General features: G+C 39.8%; 1 long non-coding RNA gene across 3 annotated transcripts in view; it reads right to left on the bottom strand.

Moving 5' to 3' along the window:
• Positions 1-8,865: 8,865 nt before the first annotated feature.
• Positions 8,866-13,123, bottom strand: part of LOC122458083 — a 15,166-nt gene continuing 10,908 nt past the window's right edge. For all 3 annotated transcript variants that reach the window (XR_006277922.1, XR_006277920.1, XR_006277921.1), the window contains 2 exons: positions 11,240-11,382; positions 8,866-10,705 (listed from right to left, as the gene is read on the bottom strand). This is a non-coding gene — a long non-coding RNA (uncharacterized LOC122458083). The remainder of the gene's footprint in view (positions 10,706-11,239; positions 11,383-13,123) is intronic.

Here is a 13,123-nt window from a genome sequence, read left to right on the forward strand (position 1 = left end):
ACTGCATCTTTCTGTTGAAAAGCTTTGACATCCTTTACATTTCTATCCCCTTTGTTTCCCCTCCTCCCTAACTGAAAAGCAGAGGCGAGACTAATTTTGTATTTCTTTGGTAAATGTTTCATAAGATCCACTAGGTCTGCCCTAGATGAACCTGCAACTCAGCCAACTTCTTTACTAAAGAAAATTGATTTTTGTTTACTCCTTTCAGTAAAAAAAATCATGATGAATTTTAATAGGCTAACCCCCCACTGCTAGAAAATCTTCCTCCTTTGGCTCTGTGAGCTTTGAAATACGTAAATCAGAAATAAGCCTGGATTTAAAAAAAAAGAAGAAGAAGAAATGCTACAAGTTTAAAGCTCATCCTTAATACTTGGCTCATCATCCATGTTTTTTCCTGTGTACATCACTCAATGAGCACTACATCACTTTGCTGCTCTATTACGAGAGATCCTAATTGTAAACTGACCTTTACTTTTTAACAGAAGGGCTAATGAATAGCAAAACTGGAAGTATTTCATTTCTATGCTAGTAAATTAGCATAATTCATTTCAATTTTGTTAAGCATTTTTCTCTGGAGAGTACTGTTTGAGGATGTAAAAGTCCAGAAGGAAAAAGGGCACTGGCTTGTTAAAATATTCCCTAAAATTATGACTATTATGGCATAAATAAACATGCAACATGTACTTATGGAGGCCATGATTGTGTAACTGGAGTTATGGGGCAGATCCCTGTGGCCATGCAGAACACAACTGATTTTGCTGTGGTGCCACTTAAACCGATCTAATTGCAGGATTGGGGTCTCAGATTGTAAACTCCTTGGGGCAAGGACTGTGTCTTCTTTTGAGGTTTTTATAGTACCAAATACATGGAGAGTACTCATTAAACAATGTAGATGTCATTTTCTGTAGAGATAAATTGTATCCTGGTATGTACAATATGAAAATATACTTTGTCTGCCATAACATGCTGTTTTTAAAAAGGCATTGTTGGGCAGTGACTTTTATAAGAAATTTTTAGTTAATTTCTGGGCATAGGAAAGTTAGATCAGTTTTCCTCTAATGCTTTGAATGTTTTATTATAGCATATATCATCCCCAAAGATCCCCAAACATTTATTAACTTTAACAGATATACCAACTCCACCATGGATCATTTCATTTAGCAATGAAATGCAGCTGCCTCTTGAGGTGAACCATCCACCATTTTGGGATGGGCAGAATGTCATAAGACCACGTTAAAATCTGACCAGACACAAAGGTTAATAACCCTATCTTTACTGAACTGTTGGACTTTTAATAAGAAAAAGAAATCAACACCTTGTTTTTACTTGGCAACTCCAGCAGATAGCGTCCCCTCGTGCCATGCTAAGGCATTGGACTAATACTTACTCAGATGCAGAGCTGGTTGGAAAAAAAATCAAAAATGCAAAAAAAATTATATTTCAAAGTTGTTTCCATTTTGCTGGGTTCAAAACAAAACCATTTTTCATTTTTTCACAACATTTTTAATTTACCATTTTATCAAAAGCATTATCAAAAGTGTAATGGATGGGGGGCGGTTCAAAACCTAGGGTTTTGGTAAGCAAAACATTAACCATTTCCACTAACATTTGGATAACATCTTTGATTTTTAAAAAAAACAATTTTTTGTTTTTTGTTTTTGTAAAAAGGCCATTCTATAACAAAAAACTTTTCATTTGAGAAAAAGTTCTCCCAGCTGTACTCAGAGGAAAGGATTCTACCTAGACAATAGTAACCTGCATTACTTCCCACAGCAGCTACACTTTCACTGGCGGTCTGCAAACCAAGCAACAACCCAGCTTCATTTATGATGCATGATGCAATGTCAGCCTGAGGTGTTTTGACTGCAGGCTCTCACAATTTTGATTTTACTTTGATTTCAAGCTTTTTAACATCAGTATGCGTGAATCTCTGAGGGCTAAATCATGTTCATGGATGTGCAGTACCTTGTCGCTCATAAAATCAGTCATCATGCTTGTGCATGCACTACAGTGGATTTTATCAGGTATGTGAAGATGTGTACGCATGTATCTAAAGTAATCCATTTCTAATTTTGGAAGTTTTGAAAATCTGAACTCTCATCTCCTTATCAAAAATCCTTTAACGGCTTAGTTTTCTTCAAAATTACACAGGAAAACTATAAAATTTCCAACATGATTTTGAATTTTCCCTCATATTAGTATTTAGATTTATCATTTCTTCAGCATTATTTTGACTTACCAAATGTAAAAGAAATGTAGTGTGGCTTTTATACCATGGGAATGAAGTGAGTTTAAAATTAAAACATATTGGTAGTGATGCTTAATTGATTTAAATAATATAGTCTAATGAGAATAATAAATAATAGTGACCCTGATTCAAAAGGGTACTTATGCATGTGCCTAATTGTAAGCATATGAGCAGTCCCACTGAAATCAATGAAACTACTCATATGCTTGAATTTCGGCATGTGTTTTAGTACCTTTTTGGATCGGGGTCTTTATCAGAGTTATATAATAGCTTCCATCCCACAGTATTGTTCAAACTATACTTGATTCTGAAAAAATCTTACTATGGTACACATAGATACTTGTTATCATATGTGTAGGCCCAGTCCATGAAATTATTCATGAGTAAGCATTACTCACCTGAGTAAGGCTTTGTATAAGTAAGCCATATTTGTATACACATGTATTTTTTACACACACAGACACAGACACACACACACACACACCCTGTATCTACATATACACACAAATCACTCATTAATGAAATGCAGCCACTTCTGGAGTGGAATATGTCAGCTATTAGAAAGGTAAGTATTTAACAGCATACTACACTAAGAGTCTAGTACATGTCATACAGAATATTGGGTCCAACTGACCGGAGGGAAATTAAGGTGTCAGAATGTAGTTACCAGCATAAGAATTTACGTAGGAGTCCAGGATTATCACTTGTGAAAAGAGCCTTGCGATCTTTAGTGACCACAAGTAGTCCAGACTTCTGTTGTCTCATACAGATGTGGGTACAATCTATAGCACTGTGGCTTTGTCACCATGCTGTGGCATCAGTTCAATAACTCAGATGTAAGAGTGCTGCCTATTCAATCACCAGTACTGGTTCCTGCAGCATCATATTGTTTTGTCCCCCCCCTCATCCCGAGGTCTCTCATTCATATACTAACCAGGCCTGACACTGCTTACTTTGTGAAATCTGACAAGATCACAGGACGATCTGCTTTGGCTGCAGGCACCCCTTGAGTAAAACACAAAGCAGCACAAAGCAGTCTAGGTACATATGAAATGTGATGGATGTCAGACGTTTTGATGGGAAGGTCTCTTGGAAGCTTTTATGTGGAAACCCTGCATCTTTTCTCACGCTGGTTTCATCTTAACAGGCCCAACCTAGATTGAGGCCTTGTGCTTGGTGTCCATTTGAAGACAGCAAGCATATCAATATTGTAATGAGTCAAATCCCTTGTAATTTACCTATTAAAAGGAGAGAGAGTAATGCATGGAAAAATCAGTTTGTCTAATGAAATTAAAGACTTTAATCAAATACTGGTAGTGAATGGACATGTTTGGAAACCACTCTAACTTCATCTGGCTCACTCTTCACCATCCCAACTAGAATAAAAGGCTGTTGGGTGTTTTTACCTATCATGATCCTCCGTCCACCTAAATCATTTGCATCATAAGACCTTTGAACCAAGGGGTCCTGTCTGTGTGTGTGTGATCTTCATATACTGGGACAAATTTTGAACTCAGATACACTGGTATAAATATGGGGCAACTCCACTGACTTCAGCAGAGTTATTTCTGAATTACATCAGGATAGCTGAGAACAGAACTTTACCCATGGCAGCTAAGGCAAGCATTTTCTCTCGAATATGCAATGACTGTTTATTTTCTCGGATGAATAAAGAACATATTCCAAAGATGCCATGTGACTTCATGTACAGAGCAATGTGCAGTATTCCTTTGGCTCAGGGGCTGGAATGATTGCTTCTCAGTGAGTCCTGTAGACCTCTCCTAGTGCAGACGCATGCCACCTTTGCATGCAGCCTTCCTTTTCTCAGCTGTGCTCTAGCTGAATCTCTTTCCTTCATACCTACAAGATCTGCCAAACTGAGAATCAGTTTTCCTAGGCTCTATCTGTGTGGCTACTTATCCACAGCCAGATCCTAGGCTGCTACTCACCAACCATCTGCCTGTCATTTCCTGTGCCTGATCCCCTTCTAACTTTATGTCCCCTTCCTCTTAATTCTGGAATCATCACATAGTGCCCCCTACTGGATAGATGCTGATCTCAGTCCCCACTTCTCCCAGGATGACATTGATGTCTGGCTTCCAACTCTTTCCCTCCAGATCATTCTCAAGGGGGTGCCCAGAGAATGACTCATCACACTGTGTATAACACTCAAAAAATACATTAAAAGAATGTTACAGCTGTAAAGTTCAGCACTCAAAAATGGAATTAAGGTTTCCCATAAAGCCTTAATTCAGCCCCCTTGTGTGTCTGAGTTATAATACAGTCTTTAACCGCACGATCACACACTATTTTTCCACAGGACCCTGGTCTCATTCAGTGCACAGGATGGACAGTGCTCACTAAATGAACAGCTAGTCATTATTTTGTTTTACTCTTGTTGGGAGTCACCAGGCCCTATTTACTGCACACAACTCTGAAGACAAAATTTTTAATTTCCTCTCATGCTTTCCTATGGTGCTCCCATTGTAGAATCTTAGTGCTTTACATCAATTCATTTAGTTTCACAACACTCCTGTGAAATGAAGAGAGAGGTTTTATCTCCATTTTACAAATGAGGAATTGATGCAGAGATTAAGGTCAAAATCATTAAAGTGTCAACTAATTTTTGGTGCCCAACTAAAGATGCCAGGATCTGGTTTAAAGAATACTTTTTCATTCCACTTGAAATGTTCAGAACAGTGCTCCCTCTGCTGCTGGCCTGACCCCACTGCCCAGCTCCTGTCCTTGCCCTCCCTGGTTCCTGCCCAGCCCCTCTCCTCTCCCTTCCTCTCCTCCTGCCCCCTTTCTCCCAACATAGCTGTTATCCACTCCCCAACCGACTCAAACCCCTCTTCCCCAGCTGCTACCCTACTCTACAGCTCCTGTCTCTACTTCCAGGTCCCAGCTGCTAACCTCCTCTCCCCAGCTCCTGTCCTGGCCTCTGCCCCTCTTTGTCTCCTCTGCTTCTATCTCAGGTCCCCCAGATCTCTTGCCACTGACTCCTCAAGTCCATTCCCCTGCTCTTCCCCCCACCCTCTGCTCCTCACTCCTCTGCATTCCAGTCAGGTTGCTTCCTCCTCCTCCTTCTCTCCTCCATGTTGCCTGGCTGCCAGCAGGGGAAACACTGATTGCATAGGAAAGACAGTCTCCCTGCTCTCTGTCTCTGCGCCTGGTGCTACAACAGCCACCAGCAGCCAAGGGGAGCAGCTTCAGGAAGAGTGCTGTTCAGTCCCTGCAGCCATGCTTGGGACAGATGCAAGCTCTGGAAAATTTAGCTTCCAAACTTTAACAAGTCTCTACAGAGCATGTGTAAACTGCACATTTCAGAGGCTCAAAATATGCCCAAATTTAGGCAGATTTTCACAGAGGTGGCAAAGTTACATCCCTGACATAAGGGTGCACCAAATGTCATGTTCCAAAGCATGGAGGCGCTACAGCTTCTCAGTGAAATAGATGTCAGAATTTCTAAACAAAGGTAAAACAATTTATTTCCCCCCCATAACATAGGTATTGGGAACTGCTGAACTTATATAGCTGAACTTGTCCAGAAAATAAAATAAAATCAGGCAAAAGAGGACAAAGGGAATAGAAATTATCAGTCTAAATGGTTAAAGTTTGCCAAAGTCATGAGCAATTGAAAACCGAGTCTTATAATAGAAAATGTTGGGCAACCTTCTTAACAGGCATCACTGCCCTGCCTATAATATAAAAAACAATCTTGATTTCTTCCCCACTCCTTTGTCTGTTCACTATCCATTCAGAGTGTTAAATCTTGGGGCGTAGGACCTGTCATATTTTATGACTGAAAAGTGCCCAACGCACATTTGGGTGCTCTATGAATAATAATAATATCCTTGGTGTTGCTATGAAGTTCCAAGTGCCTATAATATACAACACAATGGAGCCATGAAGGGTTAAATCCACAAAGGGGACTTGACTCAGTGTTGCAAAATCTAATTTTAGGTTTCCCAATAGAATCCATGGCCCTGAGTTAAGTTCCCAGCTCCTTATGCAATGCAGGGAGGGAGTTAGGCATCTAAGAATGGGATTCATATAATAAACCAGCAAGTTGAGTAGTGAGCTACCTAAGTTACTCAGGAGGAAATCCAAGGTGAGGGGTTTGGGTTAAGCCCCACTCCTCAAAGGGAGTTAGGCATCAAAGCCAGGTCACATAACAGTAGTGGTAGTGATATGCGGTGCTAATGGCTTCCTCTGGCTGCTCTTTACCTCTGCTCTTAACAGATTCATTGGAGTACTGGTGCTATTTCCCAGGGATCCCCGAGAATTAGGGCTGGTCTACATGTGAAATGCTACAGCGGCACAGCTGCAGTGCTGTAGAGCTTCATGGTAGATGCTATCTATGCTGACAGGAGGGGCTCTCCCACCAAAGTAGTTAATCAACCTCCCAGAGGGGCAGTAGCTAGGTTGATGGAAAAATTCTTCCACCAACCTAGTGAGGTCTACACCAGGGACAAGGTCAGCTTAATTATGTTGCTTAGAGGTGTATATTTTTCACATCCCTGAGTGAAGTAGCGGGGTTGACTTAATCTTCTAGTGTAAACCATCTCTTAAACTTCGTATTTATATTCTCTAAGTTCCTCACCCGGGAGCCAGTTGTACCACTCATATCAACCATATCTCTTATTATCTATCCAATAAACACTGGCTCCAAAGGAAGAGGCCCAACTTGACAAAGCCCTGGCTGGGATGATTTAGTTGGTGTTGGTCCTGCTTTGAGCAGGGGGTAGGACTAGATGACCTCCTGAGGTCTCTTCCAACCCTAATCTTCTTCTTCTAAGATGATGTTGCAAAGCCCTAATTGGAATTACTAACTAAAGGAAAGGGAGAGTGTGCATTTTGGGGGAAAGGACAAACGTAGGTATAAATTAAAGGTTTGCCATTGATTCTCATAGCTATCATCCATCTTGTTGAGCTGATACTTTATTAGTATGCTATAGCTTTGATGATGATGACCTTTTTAGTGTTTTTGTGGTAACACTTTATTTAAAATATCTTATCATTATGAATTCATTTAGTATTGATTGAAATAGCTATGATCGTAAAGAATTAATATGTCATACTATGGATGTCATATGCACTTATAAAAATTCTGCTGTAATTCAGGATTAATTAATATGGTAAAGTTATTGCTTTTGTAATTTCACCACCTCTAATACATCTCGTTTTTTTCAGTAGGTTGGAAAGCCCAGTCTTACAATATCTGAACAGGGGATTTCTTCATTCTTATGCAAATTTTCAAAGAGTAACTAAAAATATGCTAGGTTTCAGAGTAGCAGCCGTGTTAGTCTGTATTCGCAAAAAGAAAAGGAGTACTTGTGGCACCTTAGAGACTAACAAATTTATTAGAGCATAAGCTTTCGTGAGTTACAGCTCACTAAAATATGCTGTATTTTACTTTTGGGTTTCTACATGCCTTTTGTATTAGATTTTTTTATTATTTATTTCAATGGCATCTAAGGACCTGAAATTTCATAAATTTGGTGAAACAACTGGTCTGAGAAGGTTTTCCCACCTGCTTTTAAGCCTGAAGTGAGCAAAGGTAATTTAAAGCTCACTCAGCTTGAACGTTCTCTCAGTTGAACAGAAAGGAGTCTATCCTTATCAAGACAGAGCCTGCTGGCAGAAGATTGGACAGGTACAATTGGACAATTACCTGTGGGTTCAAAGTCTCTATAGAAATGTCAAAATACACTTCTAGCTAATTGAGACTTAGCAAAAGGTATTTGTTTTGGATACTGTGTCTCATTGCATCAGTTACAGGCAGCATGTCAGCCATGTCTCCATCCTGCCGGTTCTGAATGTAATGCAATACAACTCAATTTGATAGTAAAATGAGTGCAATATACCATAATTACTCCAGTAAGGCAATTACAATGTGGATAGGATGTGCTTTCACAAAGTAACAGATCACATACCTGCTAAATTAGGCTAATCTCAAAAGCCTCCGAGTTTGGGTTCACTTTGGATAAGAACCCAAAGTCTTGATATTCATCTCATCTGAACATTTTGGAATTTCCACCATCCCTCGGTCTCTCCTTCCCCAAACAAAGCCATCTCCCCAACATTCCCCAGATCTTCTCTAACCTACACTACAGAGATAGGACAAATGGTCCAAGTGACCCCACTTCCCTCCTCTGTGTCTTCTTTTCATTCAAATGAACTCATTGGTCTTCTGTAACAGAGTCCTATAACACCTGTACTGTGGGGAGATGTCTCACAACATTACCGTTCTGAAATATAAAAGGAGGGGTCTCACCAAGAATTGCAAAATATTGGCACACATAAGATCCCTCTCTCCTGGAATGAACAAAATCCAGGTGTGGGAGGGGGGAGGCAAAAGAGGGGGTTGCTTCTATTATAATGGAATCCATTTACCCATCCATACTTAATTCAATGTGTGTTTGACTTACATTGAAGAGTTACCTGGAAAGAAATACAGTATCTTCAGTTTCAGACCAGAAACTATATCCGTCTTGTCCAAACACTAAGCATTTCAGCCTCTTAGCTACGATGAACATGCACATTCACCCTTAAAAAATTAACAACAAGGATGTCATGAAGGTAAGAGGGTGTTCTTTATTTGTGCTATGGGAAGCAATAATGGAGATTTACAGTTCTTCAATATAGCAAAGGATTTCCCAGAATGCTGACTAACTGAACCACTCGGTCATTTATTGATGTACTGCTGTTCTGAAAACACAGGTTTCTTAATAAATAGCTTCACTGGTGTGTAAGATCTAAAGGAATCTGGGAGAAGGACCTGACTGTAAGAAAAAAGAAAACATAAGTGTGCAAAAAAGTCTAGTGTATGGGGTGTAGGAAATATGATCATACTAACTCCAGGGATCAAGAGAGAAAAGTAAGTATATGAGGAAAACATTTAAGCAGTGGAGAGATTGATGGGAGGTCTGGATCTGGAGAATGTTTTGCCTCCTGTTTCTGATTTCAGGAGCATTAACCATCTCTCACCATTTAATTAATGTCTTTAGTAAAGTATGTCACAGATGTAAATATCTATTTCCAAAAACCCTGTGATGTAATTATAAAATGGGTTTAAATAAAAGTTGAACTGCAAAAAGCATGGAAGGAAAAGAAAACTTCTGTGGCTTATCAGGGTAGCTGATAGGGGACAAAGAAATGCTCCTGCAATCCTGCTGCTGTAAGTGCTACTGGCTCTCACTTCATTCTACAGCTGAGATGCCCCAGAGTATCCAGTGCACTTAGCATCTCAGCCCTGGGCATCAGTCGTAGTGACAGCAGCCTGTCTGAGAAAGATACCAGTGGATTTGGGGGAGAAGCAGGTCTACCTTGTTCAAAATAAATGTCTCCCCAGACAGAATTTGACAGTTGGATGTAGTGTCTAGGAGGTCAGCTCTTATGCTCAGGTCTCTCAGTTAGCAACACAAGCTGTTACCATTTTGCCCATGGACTTCTATTTTGTCTCAGTTTAAGTTGCCAGTGCATTGCTCAGTGGAATTCTGAGTGAATTCAAAGTGAAAGGAACAACTGAGGAAAACTTCTCTAACATCCTTCCTCTTAACTTTAGTCAGTGTAGGGAAATGTATCAACATGTAGCAGATGTGCTGAGACCAAAATGATCTCTTCCTCATGATTACAATTAGTTATACCTGGGGATGTGCAATTTAATTCAGGCACAAATGTACAAAGGCAAGTGGCACTAGAGTAAAATAAGTGGTACTAAAGTCTTTGTTCCATGTACAGTAATATGGTGTTTTATTTCACTAGATAAGGTTCACGCATAAAGAAAAGAAGTAGTTTGATACAAGCCATCTCCAACAAGTACTGCTAAGTGAATGTATTTGTTATCTGCATTGTTGTCATAAATATCATGAAATTTCTTATTTGAAGTGGGGAAGTAACGATTCTTTTGCCTTAATTTGCTACACTGGCTCTGCACCGTATTGTTTCCCACAATTTTAAAGTGCCCAAGAATGTCGTTATAGCTTCACGTATCAATATTAAACCTTTGCAAACAGTTGACTAAATGAGCAATTATCTTTGTTTCTGAAAATAGTGTACTTTTTTACTTCATTTATCAGTAACTAGGTGTAGTCAGTTGCACTCCAGTATTGATCACAATATTTATAACAGCCGTGGAATACCTTTGCTCAAGGTCATTGTAAGGTTGAGTTATGATCAATATGAATTGACTGCCTGCAAATAAATGTAAGTAGCTGACATAATTGCAACTACTACCTATCTAAAATTAAGGTGGACCATTCCATCCTTTGTTATAAAGGTGTATGCATGACATAAGCACACATTTGGTACAAACTGGTCTTGATAGGTTTTACAAGTTAAATAGTCTTCCATACAATTAGAGAGGTGCTTAGGGCCTTCACCAGCAAACATTACATGAGGAGTCCTTATTCACATGCATAGTCCCATTGATTCACTCAGGATCAGGACCATAGCCTGCAAAGTTTGAAGCTAAGATTAAAAAATTACATGCAACATCAGTGTTCCAAAGCTTCAGTTAAAGTTTTTCTGGTCTGTGGACCCTGTAGAATTAGGCCAAAATTTCCAAACATCGATATTGAAAGTTAGGCCTCTAAATCCATACTTGGGCACCATAATCTGATTTTCGCCCACTAAAGTCTATGAAGTTATTTAGGAGCTTATCTTTAGCATCCCAAATTAGAAATTTTGAACATAGATTTTTTTCATTAAAACATTAACCTAAAATCTGATCTTTAATATTTGCAGGTGTTCACAACTTCTTTTGGAACTTAAATTGAGAGCATTCTGAGCTGGTATACAGTCTGAGGAAAACTGCAGTTCAACACATTTATTTATATTTAGCTAACTCAATGATTCAGACAATCATAGTTAAGTAAAAGAAGATCTGGACAGAATGATTCCATAATAGGGAAAGATCCGCTTAAGATCAGTCTACCGGCCACTGGATTTCCCTGCTGCTTACACAAATGATGCTTACAAAGCACTTACCTGACTGCAATTGTCTGAAGCAGTTTAGCTAGAAACATTCCACACAGGCAATTTCTAATTTCAGAAAAGTAGGCTCATAAAGCTCAAAAAAGGTGATATCCACTTCAAAAGTAATTAATTTCATTTGTTTGTTTCAGCTTTAGCTAAATGAGAGATATGAATAAAGAGTAAGTTTTGTGGATGCAAATAGCTCTAGAAAGCACATGCCTTTCTGCTTTTTAAAAGTGATCTCTTCTAATAAGGATATTTCCCCTCTAATTATGATTGAAAGAATAAAAAACATATAACTGATCATTGAAAAGTAGAAAAGTGTAAAAGTCAAATTCTGTTTCCAGTTATTTCAATGTAAACCAAAAGGAAGTCTAGTGATTCCAAATGTTACTTTGGATTTACACTAGGATAAATCACACACACACACACACGCGTGTCAAATGCTCAGCTAGTGTAAATCAGCATAGCTTCTTAATCAATAGAGCTATGCCAACATAATTTCTAGAAATATTTTAGAACTTATTCTGTTCATTGAATCCAATAAGCTGGATCCTCAGGGCCTGATCCAAAAGCAACTGTGATCAATGAAGAGACTCCAACTGATTGCATTTTTGAATCAGGCCCTTAAAGAAAGGAAAAACAGAATAAGACAGATACCCAGCAGGTGTAAATAAGCATAGCTCTATGAAAGGTAAAAGAATGGTGCTAATTTATACCTTTGGAGAATATGGCCTGCGTGTTCAAGAGGTGAAAATCCCCCATGTTAAAATATTTTGAGCTATATCTCAAACTGTGGGCTGGATTTTCCAGGGTAGCAAAGCTGCTTTTTTCTGGGCTGGTGTTGCAAAGCAGTCTAAATTCCACCTTAGCTAACCAGAGGATTCCCTCTGCATATTCCCTCTGCATATGGTGTAGGACTATTTTTACAGCTCCTTTACCTCTCCTTCTCCCTGTTCCTGATCCTACACACATTGGACTATTGGTAGCTGGTATAAATCGATCAGCCACCAGGCTGATCTATGCGGGACTAGGGGAACTTTTGCCCTATCTCCAGATATGCACAAAGTGCTGCTTAGCCAGTCCATAGAAGCTAGGGCTGTGGGTATGTCTACACTGCAATGTAAGCTCAGGTTACTAGAACTCAAGTTAGCAGACCCTGAGTTTGTTAACTTAAGGCTTGAGTGTCTACACTCATTAACAACTCCAGATTAGGAGTTGTTGAACCCTGGGTCACAACATGGAGCTCCAGTTTCTACATTGGATAATGCAGGCCCAAATCCAACCATTCATATGCCAGACTTCCTAGCACCCTCCCAAAATGTGGCCACACTAACCCTTTATTTGTGACGCAGTGTGGAAAAAATTGACTTTCCATCAAACTTGACTGTCTAGAGGACAAAGAAAGTAGGCCTGTGGGGTTGGTGGACTCCAATAGTATGTCTACACTGCAAGAAAAAACCCGTGGCTGGCCCATATCAGCTGACTCAGGCTCTTGGGGCTCGGGCTGTAAGGCTACAAAATTGCAGTTTAGATGTTCAGATTTGGGCTAGAGCCCAGGTTCTGGAGACCCCATGAGGGGGGCTGGTCCCAGAGCCCAGGCTCCAGTCACAATCCCAATGTCTACTTTGCAACCCCACAGCCTGAGCCCCGAAAGTCCAAGTCAGCTGACATGGGCCAAGCACAGATGTTTTATTGAAGTGTGGACTCAGAGGCTGAGTCCAGTGGGGCAGTGTTTACACTGCAAAGCAATACAGCTTGAACCCTGGGTCCTGGCTTACCCAGGCTCAGACTCTCCACATCCCTGGAGTCTTGGGACACTGGGTCCAACCCCTGGGTTACTGCAATTTATGTAAAAAGAAAAGGAGTATTTGTGGCACCTTAGAGACTAACAGA

The sequence above is a fragment of the Dermochelys coriacea genome, chromosome 11 (assembly GCF_009764565.3).
Source record: "Dermochelys coriacea isolate rDerCor1 chromosome 11, rDerCor1.pri.v4, whole genome shotgun sequence".
Classification (NCBI taxonomy): Eukaryota; Metazoa; Chordata; order Testudines; family Dermochelyidae; genus Dermochelys; species Dermochelys coriacea.